Genomic DNA, 6,314 nt, shown 5'->3' on the forward strand with positions numbered 1-6,314 from the left:
ACACACACACACACACACACACACACACACACGTACAAGATAGTAAAGGGCAAAAAGGCAAGTAAGCATCTTAGAACTTCCCAAACAGCTGGATATAGCTATCTGATTATTCTATCTAGCACAGTATTGGTTAAAGCCATCAAGTTTTGTTATGTTCTCTTCAAAATTAGGCCTAAAACAACCTGGATGCAGGGAATGCTACATGGAAAAGTCCTCACTCATTTTGCCTAGCGGGCTTGCTGGGCGCCATCTGCTGGTCTTTTGGACACAGTGTAAAATGGACTCTGGTCTTAATTGCTGTTCTGCTTTAAGTATACGAAAAAATAGTAATTTTTAAAAAACTTCCACTGAATGTAACTTAATTATGAGGAGAACATTAGATAGAATATTAAAAACCAATTAACTCAGCTCCTGTGATTATGAAACTTTATGAAGTTTACAGGAATTGTATTATGCCTTTTACAATGACAATATTGGTTTTAGGTATTTGTGTATTCTTCATTCCTGAATTCTAATCATCAACTTAAAAAGTTATTTTTCTCCTCAATTTTTAACACAGCAGTTTGAATTGTGGCATTTTTTGTGAAAGGACTGCACGTTGTCTTCAACTGTCCCTAGGCAATGAACTGACATGGTAAATAGAACAATAGTTTTCCTTTTTCTTTTCCAACTCTATCACCTAAAATAACACTCATTTTGCTGGACTTCTCTGGTCTCGTAAAAACACACAGCCCAAAAGCAATACTGTCAACTCTTGAAGAACCAACGGATAGTAACTGAGTTCTAAAGTTTTCCTTCTGCAAATCCTACCACCTTCCCCATCATGCCATTCAAAGTTATCTTGACCTATATCCAAGAGCTGGGCCGCTAACAGCACAGCCAAGTGAGGAGTGGATCTGTAGTCAGAAGGCTGAAACAGGTATGTGTAATTACCTTACGTTTTTTGCTATTCTCCTCTGCCCACTGCTGTGAATTTAATGTATTTGTAAATAAAAATATACCGAAAGCATTCTAAGTCTTAAATGGGGGTTTCACTAATTGCAGACAGTCTCAAATATTAAGCAAGTGATTAACAATTGAAAAGTGAAAACTAGCTTACCAGTAAGTTGTGGTTTATCAAATGGTTATAGTGGTTTATAGAGCTGAGAATCCTTTCATACCCTTTCACTGTTTTTATACCCTGCCTGCCATTTGATGCTGATGACTGACTGGTGGAGAAGGGGAAGTAGGTATCATGCAGATAGCCAGATTGTTCCAGTTCAAATACCTAGATGACTGGGCCCTTAGTGCTATAGCAAAAACTTTACTTATTCCTGGTTTGTTCTGAATCCCTAAAGAGCCCATGTTTTCTAACCTTCATTTTCAAGATTTTAACTGTATGCTCCACCTTCATTTCTGCAGATAATCTATTGGCCAGAGGACATTATGGCTATTTGGGTATGAACACCTCTAACTTGCTGTTCCCATATGTAAAATCCTATGCATCTTAACTCTCAACTAAATCTCCTTCCAGGAGGGCATGGTGGCTCATGCCTGTAATTCCAGCACTCTAGGAATGCTGGTGGATCTAGGTGGATCACTAGATGTCAGGATTTTGAGATCAGCCTGGCCAAAATGGTGAAACCCCATTTCTACTAAAAATACTAAAAAATTAGCTGGTCGTGTGGCATGCACCTGTAATCCTAGTTATTTGGAAGGCTGAGACAGGAGAATCGCCTGAACCCAGGAGGCAGAGGTTACAAAGAGCTGAGATCGTGCTACTGTACTTCAGCCTGTGCAACAGAGTGAGGCTCCGTCTCAATAAATAAATAGGCTTCCTTCCCTGCTGTCTCAGAAGAACTGGTACTCCTATTACCTATGTTCCAGTCCCACTTTCTACTGTGTCTTTGGGGTTCTAACTTCATTATCACCTCTCATCTACCTCCAACCTTCTGCTCTTAAGGACCTTTCTCCTTTGCATAACCGTGACCATTTTTCTCCACTGAAAAGAGTCAAAAACAAATTTCCTAAGGCAACTGTCCTTTACCAGTCTTCCTTCCCAGTACTACACAATCTCTTTCCTTTCAAATAATGAATGCATTTTTTCCTAGAGTCACTTCCCATTCCATTTCTCAAACTTAAGCAATCTGCTTTTGGTCTGTTCTCCATGGAAAGTGTTCTGACCATAAAGATCACCAATCCTTCCTCTCACATAATCTCTCTGTAGCCTTTTGATGTGTTCTTGAAACTCCTAAGCACTCAGGAACTAAGTACTGTTCCTTCTTAGTCTCCTTGAATGGCCTGCTGGGTTCCATCGAGATTCATCCTTATCAGAGATCTGTCTTTGCTAGTGTTTGTTTCCTGGCTAGTCTCATTCAATCCCCAAACTTCTATGATCATGCATCCACTCTGGCTCTCACATGTTCATCTCCAGCTTAGACCCACATAATAAACTGCTACTGTTCATCTTTGAGCTAACCGTCCCCACAAAGAGTCTCAATTCATCTCATATAAAATCAAGTCCTCTCCCTCCTAAACTGCTGCTCCACCTGGATTTCCTGTTTTCGTTAACAAAAAGCATTATCTACTAAGCCATTCAATTCAGAAATCTGGATATATAGTGGACTCTGCCCTTTTTCTTATGCTCCTCGTCAACTCAGTCACCACAACCTGCCATTTGACGGGAGAGCTTCTTTACATCACCTCTCCTCCCCAGGGTCACAGTCCAGACCCTTGTACCCTCTCACATGACCTCCTTGCTTTGAGTCCAGTGGTTCTCAAAGTGTGGTCCCCTCAACAGTGCCATTAGCGTCGCCTGGGAATTTATTAGAAAGGCAAATTATCAAGCTGCCCCTGACCTACTGAATCAGAAACTCTAGGGTGGGGTCCAGTAATCTGTGTTTTAATTAATTCTTCAGGTAATTCTGAAGCTAAAGTTTAAGACCCAGTGTTCCAATCTACCTCCACTAATCCATTCTCTACAATTCTGATAAAGCCATCTTGCAAAAAAAACCCAAATCTGATTGTATTCCTGCTTTGCTTAGAAGTCTTTAGTGACATTTTTGACTCGAGTGAAATCTAAATATCTTGGTACAGCAGAAAAAAAATCCACTAGGATCTAGATGCTGCCTACCAGTTTTCAGAAAGTCAAGCACTTTAAATCATTTTTGTAAGAATGCAGTCATGTAGTGATTAAGGGATGAGCTGTAGAATCATACTACCTGGCTTTGAATCTTCACTTACCACTTTACAACTGGCTGTGTAGCCTTGGATGAGTCACTTAACCTCACTATGCTTCAGTTCCATCATGTGTACAATGTGAATAATAACGTCCACATGACAAGCTTCCTGTGCAGTTATCACAATACTTGGTGCTTAGTCTGGGCTCAGTAATTGTTAGCTATTATTATTTTGATTATGTCAAAAAGAAAAAAAGCATTACTGGAATTAACCTGTAGTATAGCAAGAACAGGAGAGGACTAGAATTAATGCCCCAACTAAGGGAAGTGGTCCCCATAAAGGAGGGCTTGCTTCTCCGGGCAGTTTCAGTTAGTTAGCTATGAATAAAAATACCCAGTCTCCAGAGAGAGGTTCTCAGGTGTCTGGGCTTTGACTAGTGTAGATAGAATCTGGTAATCAGATTCTAGGATATTACAGTACAGATAACAGTCAAGCCTCTAAAGTGAGAGCCAGGAAAGCGGTGAAGGAAGTCAGAAAACTAAAAGACACAGAGCAAAGCAACAAAGACGGGAATGATTTCATGTTTGTTTCTCTAATAACAGTTAATAGAGCAGCCAAGTGATTAAATGTGAGAAACCTACTATGACGGAAACATGGTCTACATTTTCGGAAATGCTGTCGGTCGCTTAAGAGCAAAAGCCCTGAGTTATGGTGAGAATCAAATTCTAGGCCGGGCGTGTGGCTCACACCTGTAATCCCAGCACTTTGGGAGGCTGAGGTGGGTGGATCACCTGAGGTCAGGAGTTTGAGACCAGCCTGGCCAACATGGGGAAACCCCGTCTCTATTAAAAATACAAAATTAGCATGGCATGGTGGCACATGCCTATAATCCCAGCTACTCAGGAGGCTGAGGCAGGAGAATCCCTTGAACCCGGGAGGCGGAGGTTGCGGGGAGGAGGTTGCAATGAGCCGAGATACGTCATCGCACTCCAGACTGGGCAACAACAGCAAAACTCTGTCTCCAAAAAAAAAAAAAAAAAAAAAAAGAAATGAGGAAAACTTGGAAAAAGTCGATGGAAAAGGCAATATTCATAGAAAATAAAAGGAGGAAAATATAAGAGAAAACACAATAGGAGAAGGAAAGTGGAGGAAAACTTGACATAAAATAACAGGGTCAATAGAAACCTGAGTAGAATTTTGAGGAAGATCAGAAGATAAAAATAACATGTTTTATTTTGTTATGCCAGTCAAAAACAAAAAGTTAAACAAACAAAAAAACATTTTTATTTTTATTTTATTTTATTTTTTTGAGATGGAGTCTCGCTTTGTTGCCCAGGCTGGAGTGCAGTCGTGCAATCTTAGCTTACTGCAACCTCTGCCTCCCGGCTTCAAGAGATGCTCCTGCCTCAGCCTCCTGAATAGCTGGGACTTACAGCACACCACCACGTCCAGCTAGTTTTTGTAGTTTTTAGTAGAGATGAGTTTCACCACGTTGGCCAGGTTGGTCTTTTGATTTTGTTTTTTACCTTCCTCCACTCCACCCTCACCAGGTTGGTCTTGAACTCCTGACCACAGATGATCCACCTGCTTCAGCCTCCCAAAGTGCTGGGATTATAGGCGTGTGCCACTGCCCAACCAAAACAACGTATTTTAAACAAAAGCTTTCTAACAAGAAAATAAAAACTACCCCCTGAGAATGGCGATATTGAATACTGAAACAGTTCTACATATAAAATACTCACTCTATTATGTAGTAAGCAGATACCCTTTGTACCAAAGGAAAATCATCATATAGACCTCTAGGATTTTGGAGCAAATACATGTCCTTCTCTGCAAATAATTATTTGAGTTTTTCACAAACAGCTACCATCTGGCTGTTTAGCCCTAGAGACTGAATGCCTGCCTATGGGACATCAAGCGGCAATGTTAACTGAGCTTTCCTTTATGAAGTGCAGTTCATGGGTGCTACGTGGACCACCACGCCATAAGGTTGGATACACATGGCAGCAATCTGTCATCAAGTGGGAATGGCATCTATCAGACTTATGCAGAAATGGAAAATAGGTAATTCCATGAAGAGTCCTTCAGCAGCAACTCTTCCTCTCTCAATTCACATATATTACTTTATAAGGAGTTTCCTACAATGATAGATTGAGGAGGAAAAATCCCAGGCCTGGTGTACAAATGGTTCTACATGATATGCTGTTACCAGCCAGAGGTGGATGGTTACATCATTACAGTCCCAGTGAGAGGTGACCTGGATGGACAGTAGCAAAGGGAAATTATCCTAATAAGCATAATTTAGAGCAACATGTTTGGTTGTCCACCTTGTCTGGACTGAAACATGGTCAGAAGTATGGATTGTTGATCCATGGGCAGTTGCTAACATTTGGGCTGGATGATCAAGGACTCAGAGAGGACAAAGTTAGAAGATTGATACAAGAAGACCTAAGGAAGAGGTATGTGGATGGACCTTACAGGATGGTTGAAACACTCCATGTGAATATATTTGTGCCCCACATAGATACTCACCAAAGTGAACCATCTGATAAGGAAACTTAATGATCAGATGAACAAAGTGACTCATTCTCTTGACATCAGTCAGCCACTTTCCCTAGCCACTCTAGTGATTTTTCAATGGACTCATGTGCAAACTGGTCATATTGTCCAGAATAGGGGCTCTGTATGGATTCAGCAATATGATCTTCTCACAAAGGCTGATCTTGTAGCCCAGCTACATTGCTACTGCTAACAATAATAACTAGCCAACAGCACAAACCAACACTAGGCCTTGGAGAGACAAGTCAGCCAGCCACCTAGTGGTCGGTTGATTATATTGGATTGTTTCCCTCATGAAAGCGAACAGAGATCTTTTCACTGGAATAGACACATATTCTGGTTATGGACTTGCCTTCTCTGCCTATAATGCTGGCACCACTATTCATGGACTCATAAAAAACCTTATTGATTTTCATTATATTCTGCACAACAGTGCTTGCGATTATTTCACGGCAAAAGAAACGCAACGATGGGATTATGCCCAAAAAATTCACTGGTCATACCATGTATTCCTTCACCCAGAAATATCTGGCCTAGTAGAAGAGTATAATGGCCTACTGAAGACTCAGCTGGTTTACAGACAATGTCCTGAAAGA

The 6,314-nt window shown here is 40.9% G+C and overlaps 1 long non-coding RNA gene across 1 annotated transcript in view; it reads left to right on the forward strand.

The window, feature by feature from the left end:
- Positions 1-5,258, forward strand: part of LOC108305563 — a 29,020-nt gene extending 23,762 nt beyond the window's left edge. The window contains exon 4 of the long non-coding RNA XR_001825788.2: positions 5,248-5,258. This is a non-coding gene — a long non-coding RNA (uncharacterized LOC108305563). The remainder of the gene's footprint in view (positions 1-5,247) is intronic.
- Positions 5,259-6,314: the final 1,056 nt, after the last annotated feature.

The sequence above is a fragment of the Cebus imitator genome, unplaced genomic scaffold, assembly GCF_001604975.1.
Source record: "Cebus imitator isolate Cc_AM_T3 unplaced genomic scaffold, Cebus_imitator-1.0 Scaffold2, whole genome shotgun sequence".
Lineage (NCBI taxonomy): Eukaryota > Metazoa > Chordata > Mammalia > Primates > Cebidae > Cebus > Cebus imitator.